We start from the raw sequence: 17,604 nt of genomic DNA on the forward strand, positions 1-17,604 counted from the left end.
ATGATATTGAAAAAACTGCAATAATAATGATTTAGTCACCGATTACATGTTAAATATATAAACTTAGAAATCAAAAATTTCATTTTTTTCAGTTTTCAAAAAAATTAATTTTTGGTACGGGAAGTTTTACTAGTTTTACCACTAGTTAAAAATTTTATTAAATATACTTGGCCATCGTTGGTTCAGCTCAGAAATTTTAGTCAACTATGAAGCACGATGAATACACTCATGAAACAACGACTCGAAGCATTTTCCATCCTTTTGCGGTACGAAAAGCCAAGATTTCATTCCATTCTCGAAGATCGGAATTAAATCGATAGTATCGATACCGATTCGATTGGCGGGCAGTGGCCGAGTGCTTGAATTGAATCGTTACTGTGACTAATCAAGCGGATTTTCTATCATTACGATTCCATTATCATAAGAGACAACTTCGTCGTACACGTATTGTTGCGGTGCATCAGGATTATGAACGTTCACTTTATTTTGCTGATCCGTGGGAACGAAGCATCAGTATCTAAAATTGAGTACAATATCAAGAGCAAACAAATTCAAATAAATGGCAATATTGACATAATTTGTTAAATCTTATTAACTATTAAGGGTGAAAGAACTTGTTGATCAAAATCCTAGCTGTTAATTTATTGATTGCCTAATTAATGTTCCAAAGAAGATCATAAAATCAAGTTATTCAAAATACTTTTGAAGTAAATCAGTTAACAGTTAATATCAGAACTAAATAGTTATAATTGAATATAATATTATATTGTTAAAGTAAACTATTTTTAAAAAATATTTTATACCTAAGGTTTAATAGGTTAATACCTAATTGATGGTTAAAAACAAATCTTTATTGTACTTGCTACTCTAACTAATAATAGTAAGAATTCAGCAATTGTAAATAAATATATAATCTAAAATAATTTAGTATTATTGAAATAGATTTACAGAATTGCGATGAATTTATAGACCAATTTTATCGCAACTTCATTGGTTTATAATTTTTAACTTGCCTTAGAGTAAGCTATATTAATGGACCAAAATTCGAAAATGAAAATTTTTGCATATCATCGCGAAAAAGTAGATGTGTGTGTATGTATGTGTGGATACAATTTTCACTAAAGCGGATGTACCGCTTAACTGATTTGAATGATTGAAAGAACAATCGATTCCTACTGATGGGAATTAGTGCTGATTAGTTTTTGGGAAAGGTCGGCATTTCAGAGATACGAAGCAAAGAGAGCGGCAATGGTAACTTGGTTTTTACGAGAACCTGACATACGATTGGAAAAATGTGGTGATTAGTTTTTGACAAAGACAGGTCCAACCGTTTCGAAGATACAAGCATCCGATTTGAATGATTCAAAAAATTTTTTGCTTTTGTAGACGAAATCTTGGAAAAAGGGCATTTTTTTATTTCAAAATTTCAAAAAAAGATATTTGCCTTAAGGCACGATTTCATACAAATAGCTAGATGTACTTTTTGCTTATTTGCTATGAAAAATAAAACAAAAACAAATATAGACTAAATATCAGTAACTAGAAGTAAGATAAGAAGTATTATTATCAAGAAGTAGGATACAAAATTATATTTTTACTTCAAATATCAAGAGCAATTAGAAATGCGATTCCAATAGAAAACGAATTTTTTTGGATGTGCATCTTTTTAAAGTATCATATTATAACATTTGCATTAGAAGAAGTTGGAAATTAAATTGTTCGACTATTGAAAGTTACTTTTATAAGAATGTACAAAATGTTCAAAATCTAAAAAAAGATAGATTTGATATTTATTTTCATATAATGATTTCATAATTTGAATAAAATCTCACAAAATCATTTATACCTTTTAGATATTTCTATTACAAAAAGTAGAAAATTAACATATTATATATCTGAATTATATCCGAATTGAGTTAAAGGTATAAGTAATCAATCACAATTAATCCACGTAAGCTTATTCTACATAAGTTTATGGTAGAGTTTGCCAAAGTACTAAATCCTTTAAATCTAAGGGATCAGCGCATAGTTAGAGGAAGTTAAATCGGTAATCTAATGCTTTAAATCAATGATTGATAATATAATTTATCCCTATTTCATCAGATCTTTATTTCAAACGACTTTAAATAGAAAAAAATGTTGCAAGATATAATATGTAAAACAGTATAGAATCAAATCAGCAATGCAATTTTGTGCATCGATGAATCATTTATAGTGAATATATATTGCGTAGAACAAATCGAAAATGAATTAAAGAAATATTTAGGTTAAATTATGTCGTAAATGGCTTTTATATTTTGACAATCAAGAAAAATTAATGAAGTTTAAATAACCGTTATTTCACTGACCCTATACCATATTAATTTTATCATTCATTTTATTTTGCTCATGTATTAATTACCTTAATTTTGAATATTTGATATGCGATCGATATTTGTATGCACATAATGTTTTTGCTAATATTCCGACGTTGAAAATACAAGATTGACTATAATAGGCATGGGTGTGCGGCTCAATAGACACCACACAACGACGAATTGTTTCCGTGTGAAAAAAAATTGTGATGAAGCCAGGGATTTAAAATACTTTATAAAAAACATCGAGATTTAAATTATCGATATTGATATAATAATAAAACTATTTATCACTCAAATATATTTAGAATGTATCCGCTAGATTTTAAGAGCTGTTCCAAAGCAATGCCATTGCTGATTTAAAAGTTTAAAGAGCAGGTTGATGAACAGACTAATAGAATGACGAACTGTTTGTAAAAATCATATGGGAACTGCCCAATAACAATAAATATACTATATAAAATAAAATATAAATGTGAATAAAAATCAACTATTGAAGTTTTTAATTAGTATGTTCTGAACTCCTGTCTCATGACAACTGTTCTAAATTCGGTCCTCAATGTGATGCCGCGGTTTCTATGACACCTACCATTCAATTAACACAGATCTCTACTAGTTTAAACAAGACCTAATAACGACATAGTTTAGGTTTGTAGACCGACAGCATATGTATACTAAATATGAAATATTACTAATAATCAATATTGATTATTGTTATATATTTCGTGAAATTGCATGTTTCTGATGATTGAACTCGAATCAACAAGGTAGAAATGGGCTTATGGGATAATCGGTATAAAATTTAGTTATAATTAGCCAACGCCTTTTTAACTGAAATTATTTACTCTTGAATAATAAACTATGCTAAACTATTTTAGAAAACTCTCAGGTATTTAAAAATTGCCTACAAGAATTTTGAAAGTATTAAAATTTATATAAAATACACTTCACTTTTTATATTTTGTTCGTAAACAATTAAAATTGGTAAAATATTGAACATATATGATAATTATCTTTTTGTTTTATAGATATCATGAATAATGTCAGTAATATATAAAATATGTAATATCGGCTAAAGCAAGTAATATATAAAATACTTAATACAAATATTAAATTAGTATTAAAATCTAATATGATCATTTCTTTTTTTTATTTATATATATATACATTATTTTCATATCTCAGACAGGCAGAAGTGCCTGGTATGAGAGATTATGAAAACAGTTTTCATATTCTATATATATGAATATACATTTATATAATAAATATATACATGTCATTAATATAATATCTATTATAATTAAAATATCTCTATATTTATATAACTCTTCAGTCTTCTTTGTCTTCAATTTCCTTATAGTATTTCTTTATTTTTCTTTTAAATTTATCGTCATCATTGGTCATCTTAATATAGTTTGGCAATTTATTATATCTATCTATATTTATCTATATATATATTTATTATTATCTATATTATTTATTATTATTTATCTATATATATATACATATATATATATATATATATATATATATATATATATATATATATATATTTATCTATCTATATCTATATTTCTCTAATAGAAAATTTAACTGTGATCATTAATCAGCACGTCTCCCCATCAATATGAATCAAATGTTTTTTGAATAATTCAAATCGGATGATCCGTGCTCTCAAAATCGTGGACAAAAAATTGTTTTCAAACATACACACATACATACTACACACACACACACGTACATCTATTTTTTCTAAGCTAAAATGTTTAGAAAACTATAAAACGTAAAGATATGTATATACAAATTTTCATTTTCGATTTTTTTTGCGAATACTATAACTTACTCTACGGGAAGTTTCAACATTATTTTGCTAAATGATAACAAACTTTCTTTTTTTGTATTCTGGTTAATAATGAAGATTCAATCAATTGTTTACTATCGCTAATATAAGGCTACCAATTAATATAATTTGTGAAAAAAATATGTTGGAAAAATTAAATGTATATGGTCAAATTATTTTAGCTTTCAAAAATGCTAGGCTTTCAATTAGTTAGATCTTTTATGTTTTCACAATATTTCTCAAATATTTGTTCTCTAGAGTAAGAGACTGTATATTTAAAAATACGATAATTAAATTAAAAATATATGAGTGTAGCATTATAAAAGAAATTTAAGACAATTGTACACTAACTCTCATTCTACCGTCGTCAATTGAGAGTGAAATTATTCTTCCAGAATAATAACATGACCAAAATTGTTCTCGTTCGGTCATTTGATTCCCACACGTCAGAATTGTACGGAACTCAAAACCTACGCCATGGAGAAAATGCTGTGGGTTTACAGAAATAAATTGTCTTCGAAGATGTTAAAGAAAAATGTTTATTATTATGAAACCGGATCGTATCCTTTGCGATACGAATTTATTGCGGTTGTGCCCATGCGACCGAATAAGGGCTCTGAATATAGATTTCTTATGTGATGTATGCTTTGCCCTGGCTCTCATAAATTGCTAAATGGTCGGAATATCAATGATTATAGCGAAAGTTCAAAATTGTTATAAACGTCTTCATAAATGTTAATCGTTCAATCTATTAAATCGTTGTTATCGTACTCATAACATTTTTTTCAATTTTTTAATTTTATAAATAGTGAGCATAGTTTTATACAAACTATGACTTTTTGCTTGGTTTTTATTAATGTGCATCAGATATCCAAGTTCTAGTAATCGCAAAAAATTGTAAATGATAACTTTTACATATTATTACGTTTCAAAGGTTTCTGGACATTATGGCATACTTTAGAAAAAATTGATGTATGTGTGTAAGTGTATGTATGTATATTTGGATACATTTTTTTTTGTCTACGATTTCAGGCGCGCGGATCAACCGATGTGAATTTTTTAATTTTCTATTAATGAGAAGATGTCGTGATTAGGTTTTGGCGAAGACTGATCTAGCCGTTTCGAAGATATGGGGTAAAAAGTGCCAAAAACCGTAATTCAGTTCTTGAGAATTAATTAAATTTCTAAATTGGGAAGGCAGCTCCAGCGGTTTTGGAGATACAGAGGAAAATGTAGAGAAAAAATGATATTTGGCGGTCTAAAATGATCATTAGACATATGTACATCGAATGGTCAGATATTTTATAGAGATTTTGAACATGAGTTCTAATTTTTTTACAATTTTTTTGGGTTCCGCATCAAAAGTTTAAACTTTTAAAGATCACTTATACGGTTGAAACAAATTTCAACATTACAAGAATTTTAAAAAATATGCAAAGTTTTATAGTTCATACATAAATTTTAAATTCACAATTTAAATGTATATATTTCATATGCGTTATTTTAATCGTAAGAAATATGTTCTCAGATGGATTCATTTACAGCATCTCTTCTTAATGTAAACATTTTGAAGTGTTTTTTTAGCGATAAGATTGTCACTGGATGTTAGTTAAATGACGAATACATATATAGTAATTATAATTATCTCTTTAAGAATATTTAAAACAATTGTTATTAATCATTGTTCAATATTTGATTTTTTTGCTCGAATGTTATTTCTAATAGGTACGAAGTTCAATTTACCTTAAAGCACGATGCCATGCACCACTAGTTTTCCTTCTCGTATAAATAAATGGAGATTATTATTGTTATATTTCAAGCTTTTGTTCTCATAGGTTACATTAGAATTTCTGTATCCAATATTTAGAGAATATTTAGACAATCCCTAACCAAAATCCTGGCTGTGACCATGTATGTATAAACTTAATGTGCTTTTTGATTTTTGCAGGCTTGAAATGTATTTTATTTAAAAATAACTAGATTGACAATCTTTATTTTAGAGTTCTGGAATCATATGTTTACTATTAATATACATCATTTTCTAATCTTTCGATTAATTGCTTCATTTCTCTGCTACACGATGCATATCTGTTGCGCATAAATAACTGTCTTTTACATGAAATTTAAGGATATTTCGAGCAAAGCTGATGATATTTCTCTGCTTGCAACGTGACATTGCTTGTATACTGCCACAGTTTTCGCGTTATTTAAATAGATTTTTCTAAGTTTTTCGTTTTTCTCAGATTCCGTACTTACTCTCGCGAGGATGGCATGTGTTTGGTGTTTTTCGCCGCTTTCCTTTGCCTCTAGTGATTTATGTTAACGGATTTAAACTGACGCTGCAAGTTGCACGACTCGAGGCGGGAAATGATAGTGCGGAAGTTGATGAGATAGTATAGACATTTTTTTTTACAGATAAAATTGCAGATCGCAAAATTTATGCGAAGAACATATTCAAATTTCTTCCAAGTATTCAATACAGCTTTGAATATATAAAGATAATTTTATGAAGCGGGCTTCATTTTAGTCTGCATTTCTTACCAAAATCCTAAAGTTAGTTTCACTCTGAACCATCGATAAACAAAATACCTACTACTAATTGGGTTTTCCATTAAAGCGAAATTTTTACATACTTTTACCTAATTTTATAGACTATCAGACTACCAGGTTTTCATATCTTTGTTTCATATTTGAATTTAAAATATGTAGCACTATTTGCGTAAGACTGGCAGTTCACCAATATATATGAAATCACGGCCAGAAAAATCTGAGTACCTACAGTTGCTAATATAAAGGATTATAAGCACTTACAGATATGTAAGTTTATCGGATATAATGTTTTATATCAGATTGTTGAATTCGTTATCAGCAATAGAGAATCAAATAGCTTATTCACTCCTGTATTTGCTCCTTTTCTCCGCTAGCTTAGTTTCTAGCGTATTTATGGAATACCATGTTCCATAGTATATATCTTTGAAGATGATACCTCAGTTCGTTTTATGAATTCATGGGTTTAATCCTCTTTCTCGATGCTAGTTTGAAGTTATACATCTATTTTGAATTAATATTGACATATTATCATGATTTAGATTTGGATAATATATAATTTAATTTAGTTAATTGCCAACCATCTGGTAAATGTTTTAGTTGTTATGACAACGCTATGTTACGCTTTTTTTTTCATTTGCAGAAATTTGCAGTAAAAACTGAAAAAGACTATGTATTTGTTATGTGATCAAGCGTTTTAGATATAACACCTAACCTAGAAAACTAACGTCAAAAAAGAATATTATCATAACTGCATCTTTATGAAGTGTCATAATAACAAATGCGTCAAGTTCGCGCACATAGAATTTTGGCAGTTATCATATCTGCATCTTTATGATGGGTCATAATAACATATGGCAGTTTTTATTGTGGAAAGAAGCGTAATATATTATGGTCTATTTTACGGGAAAATTTGCCTCTTAACTCTGACATTATTTTGATACTACCTGAGTTCTGATGATCTACATGTACAGTAATACCCCGCTTAACGCTGTTTTTGTTTAGCGCAGTTTCGGTTTAGCGCTCTTTTATTTCAATCCAGGTTTTGAAGGAGTAAATGCTTGAGATGTTGAAGAAATAATTCAAGAAGTTGCGCAGTCTTTTTAATGATGAGCTGAAGAAATTAACTGAACAAAAACAAAAATGTTGACAGTGATTCAGAGAAAGAGCAAAAAGAACTTTCCATAGCGTTTGTAAAAAGGAGTTTGTCTACTATAACTGAAATAGTGGATCAATTCATTGAAAATGATCTGAATTTTGACAGCAGCTCAAAAGTTAAGGCGTGGTGTCAGAGATGCTCTATCCGTTTATGAAGAATTTTTAAGAGAACGCAAAAGAAAAAGGCAAAAACATTACATGCTTTTGTCGCAAAAAGACAAAACACTGAAAGGCGGAAGGCTAATTAAATATGACTGACTTAGAATTATTTGTTTTTATCAAGAATATTCGTTTTGCTATTTATATTAACTTCCCGAAGGAGAAGTTTATGTTTTCATCAAAAAATCCGATTCGCTAATTTTATGTTTCTCGACGTTTCAAGCCATTCTGAATCGAATGAGACCAAATTTGGAAAAAGTATGTGTGTGTGTGTGTTGTGTGTGTGTGTGCGTGTGCACCAACAGATTTTTTGCCGTAAATCGCCGTTTTCTCAAAACGGCTGGACCGATTTCAAAAATTTAAAAGCCATTCGATGTATCTCGATGAGGACTATTGTTTGTCAGTTTTGTGCGACGATCGGCCAAACCGTTTCTTCGTAAATAGCAGAGCAAGAAGTGAAAACTCTTTCGTCCACGTTTTAGCCCGCAGTTATGAATCGATTTTGAAAATTCAAAAACCGTTCGAAAGATATTGGTTGGGAATCGTGCTGATTAGTTTTTGGTAGAGATCGGCCGGGCCGTTTTCTTGTAATAAAGTTTAAAAAAAAAAAAAATTCGACGATTTTTATGATTATTTTTTTGACGATAGATACCATAGTCTTCTAGATCATACTAAATATTACGGCCCTACGACAACTGGTTCAGCTTTAAAATTCGTCAAAGTTTGCAAAAATCAGTATGGTCTTTTTGGCATTTGTCAAAATTAGACTTTTGATCGACGTTTTCTCAAAAACGCCTGAACCGATTTTAGAAATTTAAAAGCCATTTGATGTATTTCGGTGAGGACTATCGTTTGTCAGTTTTGTGCAACGATCTGCCAAGCCGTTTCTTTGTAATTTGAAAAAAAGTGTTGAACTTTTCGTCCACATTAAGCTCATCTACCGAACCGATTTTAAAAATCAAAAACTGTTCGAAAGATATTAGTTGGGAATGATGCTGATTAATTTTAGGTGAAAATCTCCCGAGCCGTTTTCTTGTAATTAACTGTTGAAAAAAAGTGTTACATTTTCGTCCACATTTAAGCTCATCCTACCGAACCGATTTTGAAAAATCAAAACTGTTCGAAAGATATCATTAGGAATGATGCTGATTAATTTTAGGTGAAAATCTACCGAGCCGTTTTCTTGTAATTAAATGTTGAAAAAAAGTGTTAAATTTTCGTCCACATTTAAGCTTATCCTACCGAACCGATTTTGAAAAATCAAATACTGTTCGAAAGATATCATTTGGGAATGATGCTGATTAATTTTAGGTGAAAATCTACCGAGCCGATTTCTTGTAAATAAATGTTGAAAAAAAGTGTTAAATTTTCGTCCACATTTAAGCTTATCATACGAACCGATTTTGAAAAATCAAAAACTGTTCGAAAGATATCATTTGGGAATGATGTTGATTAATTTAGGTGAAAATCTACCGAGCCGTTTTCTTGTAATTACTGTTAAAAAAAATTTAAGCCTTTTTTCATGGAACTTTTTTGGCGATATACATCATGGTCTTATAGAACTTACTGTAATATTACGGCCTTACAACAAGTAGTTTAATTTTAAAAATTCGTCAAACTTTGCTAAAATTATTATCGTTTTTTTTAAAGTAGGATTGATGCAGTATATTATTTACACTTTTTTTTTGATTAAGTCGATTATTTACACATATCGGGAAGTTCATGTAATTTGCCTCAAGGTTAAATACGAAACCAACTAGTTTTGTTTTTATTTTTGCAAGAAATAATAATGTGGGTTTTATTTGGGATTTAAGAAATAAATGTTTGGTTTTATTTTTAATAAAAAAATCATACTTTTTAAATTTAATATCTAACTAGTTTTCTAGATAACTTCTCCTAACCCCAATATTTCCATGTAAAGATAACCTCGTTTATCGCTGTTTTGCATTACGCTCTACTTTGATGAAACGTATCCCTCGCGTTGAGCGGGGTATTATTGTACCTTATAATATATTTATACAACACGGTCTATATGACAGCACATTATATAAATTATTACATATCTATATTATTTAAAAAAAATTGTTTAATGTGCTTAATGGCACAAATCAAGCGCAATATTCTGCATTGAATTAACCTTTCCCCTAATTTTGTGAATATAACCAGATAGTAGTTACCTAATTCACTTTGATATTTCACTCAAATGCTAATATTACATTTCTTGTTCTAATTATTATATTTTCTTAATAGCCACATATATAACAGTTATGAAACTATTATTAATGTGGCGTACGTTTACGTTGTACCATGTGTTTTATTTCACTTTGGATATTATAGTTAGAATCCGACGTGTCAGCCAGCGAGACGCCTCGCCTTGCCTTGCCGCGCAGCTCCAGCAGCCGAACTTTTCGCTCCGATCTTCTGCCTTATACTTTTGGCTCCGTTTACTTTCAGAACAAAGTCGAGCAATAAAAGCAAATTACTAACCAAAGTTCAGGATCATAAATTCGATAGCACTTTAGACCTCTACGAAACCGAGATAAAGTTTTCTCATTTTTGGGCAGACGAAAATCATTTACTGAAAATATGAAAATAATGAAACAAAGTTGTTATCTTTAATATTAAAAGCGTATTAAAGGGATTTAAAAAGCAATTTGCTGAATACGTGTGGCTATTGTATGGATTTCATGAAACCGCAAAGATTTATTTGCTCGTGCCATTTATTTTTAAGAAACGAAGCGAACGTTATACCTATGGAAGTTATTTTTCGATTTCTATATTTTTTTAAAATGTAAATTAGATTTAAACTTACAATAAACAACAAATTCCCTTTATTCCCTTTGTATATTGTTAATGTTTCCAGCTTATAAAACTCATTTCTGTATCTTCTATATCTCAATGTTTCTCCATTGTGATTATATTGCCATAAACATAAGATTCTTTTATTGAATTACTATCTTTCAATTACAGAAAACACAAATTGTTATAAAAGAGAATTTGCAAACCCGCACGTCTAGACTTAATAGGATTATAGCAGTCTAATGACCTATCTTTCAGAAAATCAATACGACGCATTTGAAGACTTATTTACTTAGGAATTTTGGTCACGTAAAACCGAACATAAATGCAAATACGATGACTAGACATACAATATATATTGTGAACGTCGTCAGACGTTTCTGATATTCAATCGTAAAAAAACAGAAGGTTTGTAAAGTATTTTCAAAATTTCATTGCACCATGTGTAATTGAATCAAGAAGTCGCGAGTTACCTTGGGGCGTAGATATAATGAAATAAGGAAGATGCTACGACATTATAATTCCATAAGATATATTAGCCTTATAACTACGGAAAAAAATAATTTAATTTTTAAAAAATAGCGAAATTTTTAAAACAATTCTATTAATAATGAAACATTTATTGATAAACAACTTAAAATAGAAGAAATCAAACATACATCAGTTATGTTTTGTTATCCTCAATATACAAAATTAATAACCGCATATCAATCTTGCAATTCATGTAAAAAAATGAACATTTTTCACTAATATTTTTTAATCATAAAGAATGTAGAGAATAATTTATGGAAAATTAGCGTTTTATAAAAATTCGTATTCTAATATTTATACAAAATGCTCAGTATAGTTTTTCATAGATATTAGATAATACAAGGTTTACTTTAAAATTTAAAGTAAATAAATAAAGTAAGTAAATCAAAGATACAAGTCAAATATAGCATTTCGTTCGATTCTAGCTTGCATTTTTTAAATTTACCGATAATTGTAAGGCCTATTTTTTTTTTAAATAGCATTTATAATATAATTAAATCTGACTAATAACTATTTATATTTTAATATATATATATATATATATATATATATATATATATATATATATACATATAACTATAAATATTTTGCTAAAAACTATATTTGAGTAAAATATTTTTCAATTCTTATTCTAACTTCCACACAAAGCTTTCAATTGTTAACGAGAATTCAACAAAGGGATAAATTGTTTTTATTTATTGTGTGATTTAATTTCATTTTGACGTTTATAAATTGAAAACTATGCTGGAAAATATGTTGTAATATTATTTTTACAATAAAATATATTTGCATATTTTTGTTTTCCTATGGTATTTCTGCAACAAACAATCACAAAAATTTTGAGTTAAAAACTTATACATAAAAATATAAGGTTTTAAAATGGATAAATCCACATAATTTGTTTTAACAAATGTTTTGTAAGATCCACAAGGGCTTTATTTTTTAGATTTTATCATAAATTAGTTAATTGAAATTAGTAAAGATTTTGGATATTAAAAGTGGAACATACAAGTTTGTCATAAAAATAATTCTGCAAGAAAATTATACTATTGATATTCTTTAGATTAAAATTAATATTTTAGTCTAAAAGTATTCTTTTGAAGGGGCGGAATTATTAAAAAAATTATTCGGAAAAAGCGGAAAAAATTATTCAATCAGATGTCTTGCATTTTCAACAGCTATTTATTCTATGTTTTCAAAAATAGTAGAATTATTATTTCTTATGTGTATAGTGTACAAAACCTTATATTTTTATGTAGTAATAAACCAGGAAAATAATGTGATACAAAAATATTTAGCCTTGTTTTGTAAATTCATGAAACAATTTAAATCGGGTAATGTTTAGCGTCTCATGCTCAGAATGAAAGTACTTTCCTATTTATTTAATACGTCATAATTAAAAAAGTAGGGTACACAATTTTGGAATGGCAGTTGCCACCATAGATAGAATATGTATAACCTTTTTTTAAAGCTTTAAAATATCAGAATCTTTACATTAACAAGTTTTGAATTTTTCAATGGCTATATAAATTATAGACAAGTACTTTTAAATTGAGGGGCCAATTTTAGGATAAATAACTATGTTTTGGTAATGTTATTTTAGAGATCTTGATTTGAATGAGTTGGTAGTATCAAACTGTCAAAAAACTTTGTATTTGCTGTGTGATCAGGCTTTGCACATAAAATATAAACTACAAAACGTGCAAACTTTAAATAATAATTTTGACGTAAGTGTAACCTTCTGAAGTCTCTTTGATAACAAATACGTGAAGTTAGGTTTTATGTGTAAAACGCGTGATCGCTCATCAAATAGATAGCTTTTGACAGTTTGATACTACAGACTCATACGAATATAGACCTAGCATAGCATTACCATAACATTCCTATTTTATCCGAGAATTGGACCCTTAAACTATATCTATATGTTTCGAGATTTACCACATAATATTTGTATGCCGCTTATTAACTTCCCGTAAGGTAAGTTATAGTAATCGCAAAAAAATCGAAAATGAAAATTTTTATATATCTTAACGTTTCAAAGGTTTCTGAATATTTTGGCATACCTTAGAAAAAATTGCTTTGAAAAAAGTTCAAAGATTCCAAAATATTTCAAAATAAAAAAAAAAAAATTCTAAAAGTTTTTTTTCCATAAAAGTCCATTTTTTCACAATTTTTAAATTTCCCAAAAATCAAATTGTTTCCAGGATTAAAGAAAACAATTTTTGGTACGGGAGGCATACTTAAGGCATACGAGACAGGCACCACTAGTTAATGTTTAAGTATCTTGTGCATCACTGTTTTACGAAATAACAATGTACGTATTTTCGACATATTACGCCAGTATGCACTTGCGACGTATTACTGGATTCACGGCGCACAGGTAGGTTGCCTTTATTATCGATTTCACATTTTGCGTGTATTGTGTTTCCATATGGCACATCATTCGTGTGTTACGCTGACCGGATATCCTGCGCATATAACATAATGAGGAACAGTTGCAGACACTCGAAGGTCTCGTTCGGAAAGCGGACCGTAAATTAGATTAAAAATTGTTGTTGTCACGATTACATGTCGATTGTTCGATTCAATTCAAGACGCCTTCGTGGCATTGAAGGCCTTTTCAAAAATTCTGAATTTATTATCAAGCATGTATAACATGTAAAACTTTTTCGAGGCTTAGTGGTTATAGCTTTGACGTTCCAACCAGATGATTTTAGGTTTGATAGCCACCTCGTTTGATAGTCTGATGTCAATTGGTTTTTACTTGAAAATAAAGATAGAAATATGTCACAAAGTGAAAATAGCTGTTTCCTGGCATAGCTGCATCAAATTAAAAATCATCAGTTTTAAAGAAATTATAATAATGAAAATATTATCAAAGTGAAAATAGCAATTTTTCGGCATCGTTGCATCAAATTAAAAATCATCAGACTAATGATTTTATACTAATGCTGATGACATTACTATTGGAGAAATTCCAATAATAAAACTATGTCGAATAGAGATAGATCAACCTAAAAAAGTAATCTCACAACAGCTCATAGTTTAAAAATATATAAAATGTAACAATTGTTATACTTATACATTTCATAGTAAAATAATTTTTAACTGACTTGACTTGATAAATTTCTATATTTCAATTAATGTGTATAATACATTTCTACAAAATAGGTATTTTTGCCATTTATATAAGGTGATTAAGGATACTTTAAAAAGCTAGTTTCATATCAATAACAATAATGTTAACAGTATGTTAAGTTATATAATATATGCTAATCTAAGTGTGTATTTCAAAATGTTAGACTTAAGTGCTCATAAGTATTTTTTTAATATTTTCTTAGAAAATAATATATCATTTGCAAATTGAAAATACTAATGAATAAATTGTACCTAATGAATTCTAACTCTAATATACATATACATTAGGCATAATAATAATTTAATTGCTAGTAAGTAGTAACCAAACTAATTTGAATTAATCTAATAAAATAAATTTTTTATTTATTAACTTTCCATAGGGTAAGTTATAGTAATCGCAAAAAAATCGAAAATGAAATTTTTTGCAAATCTTCAGGTTTTGAAGGTTTTTGAACATTTTGGCATAACTTTAAAAAAATGGATGTGTGTGTGTGTGTATCTTTGGATATAATTTTTCGTCCACGATTTCAGGCGCACGAATTAGTTTTTGGTGGAGATAGGTCCAGCCGTTTCGAAGATACGGGGCAAAAGTTGCCAAAAACGGTAATATAATTTTTGAAAGAACGGAGTACCCGATTTGAATGATTCAAAAAAACATGTTACTTGTATTGACGAAATGAAATTTTTGATGAAATTTTCGGTAATGCAGGTCTAGCGGTTTCGTAGATACAAAGGCAAAAGTAAAAAAAATGATATTTGGCGCTCAAAAATGATCGTTAGACATATGTATATCAAATTATCAGATATTTGATAGAATTTTCAAAAATGAGTACTAATTTTGTTACAATTTTGTTGGGTTCCGTATCAAGATTGTTAATTTTTAAAGTTTACTTATACGGTTCAAGCAAATTTCAAAATTTTCAGAAATTTTTGTTTCTCAAAATTTCCAAAAATGTACAAAGTTTTATACTTCAAATATTAATTTTGAATTTACTATTTAATTTAAATATACCCAGATGGATTTATTCGGCACCTCTTGCTAATGTAAAATTTCTCAAGTGTTTTGAGATCTCGCTCAAAACCGTCAATTTTATGAACGATAAAATATATAGTGATTATAATTATCTATTTCAAAATATTTAAAACAATTGTTATTAATCATTGATCAATATTTACTGATTACTGATTTTTTTTCTCAAATATTTAATTCTGGTACAGGAAGTTCCAGCAAGTTGCCTTAAGGTACGATGCCATGCACCACTAGTTGATGTTTTATTATACTAACATTTGTTCTATCCTTCTTTCTAATTAAATACATTTAATTGTACCTTGAGAGAAAATTATTTTCTTTACCGTTACAAATATTTTATCTTCTCACAATTCGTGCTAATAGATTTGCTTGGTTGTGATCCAATAGAAAAATAACTTCACGTAGAATATACAATATATTATACATATATAATAATATGTATACATTAAAAAAGAAGCTGTATGTAAAACATAAAGTTCAATCAGAAAACGCAAATATACTATAATCATTGATTAATTTTTGAATTACATATGCGAATGATAAATGATGAAGCTTTATTACCGAATTATGTTTACGCTGTAAGTTTGCTTCAATATTTTAAAATTTAAATCCTTGATAAATGTATATTTTTTACTTGTATCCATTATCGAGTTGAATTTATGTGATCAAATTGTGTTGTATGCAGAAGTTTTCTTCAATTTGTTTCTAAATTCAAAACTTTGTATATTTTTCATCTCCATCTAACACGAAGTGGATTTTACTTGTCCGAATTGAAAGAAATTATCTTTATGCCTTTGTCATACATTTATCACATTTTTCATTATTTATGAGTTGAGTTTCTTGAACATGTCTATTGTTAAGTCAGGTAACTTATCTCTGCAGTTTGTACCTTAAGTACTTTCAAAATATATTGATTAAAACAACTATTAAAAATAAAATTGTACGAAAACGCCAAACATATTCAGATTCGATATGATTTATACATTTTTTACATACATATATGCCTTATGCAAAAATATTGTTCCTCCTAGCTGGACAATTTAGATAGTTAGAGTTAATCGGTGTTGTATTTCTGTCTTTTAACATTTGCGTGCACATGATAGCAACTTGCATTCTGTTACTTCAGTGATAAGCATCGAGCTATATTTCAACACCGTCATTAAGTCGATTTACCTACTTCCGTGATGCGAAATTATGTCCAAAGGGCAGAGATTAATCGCCATGACGCTTCCGGATATTTGTTTCGATCCATCGATTCCTGAATCGTGCATCGTTTGCTTAATGATTTGTTTTATTGACAATAATTGCAGGTTTGGGATCTTTTCAGATCATTTATCTTTACCTTAAAGCTCTTGGTTGTATCATTAAAATAAGCTTTGATTTGAATAAGTAGATAATTGAACTTTTAAAGTTTTGCTTTATATTTTGAAACCTAGATCTTAAATTTTTATAAGTTTTTCAAAAATTAATTAACTTCCCGTAGGATAAGTTATAGTAATTGCAAAAAAGTCGAAAATGAAAATTTCTATATATCTTTTCGTTTCAAAGATTTCTGAACATTTTGGCATACCTTATAATTAGAAAAAATCGATGTATGTGTGTGTATGTATGTACGGATACAAATTTTTGTCGACGATTTCGCGAACACGATCCAACCAATTTGAATAATTAAAAAAACAATCGATTCTCACTGATAGGGAGATGTGCTGATTAGATTTTGGCAAAGCCAGGTCTAGCCGTTACGAAGATACGGGGCAGAAAGTATCAAAAATGGTATTTTAGTTTTTGTGATAACATAGCGACCGATTTAAATAATTCAAAAGACATTTCACTTGTATTGACTGATCAAATTTTTGTAAAGGCAGGTTCAACGTCTCTGGAGATCCAGTAAAAAAGTAAAAAACAAATCCATTTGGCGGTCAGAAATGAACATTAGACATATGTACATCGTATTATCAGATATTTCATAAAGATTATAATAATAAGTAAGTATATTGGGTGCATTTATTTGGGTTCCCTACTAATGTTCACACGATAGTTTGATTCCA

Source organism: Ctenocephalides felis, unplaced genomic scaffold (genome assembly GCF_003426905.1).
Source record: "Ctenocephalides felis isolate EL2017-DRISC unplaced genomic scaffold, ASM342690v1 CF-g0.4_SCAFFOLD_03572, whole genome shotgun sequence".
NCBI lineage: Eukaryota > Metazoa > Arthropoda > Insecta > Siphonaptera > Pulicidae > Ctenocephalides > Ctenocephalides felis.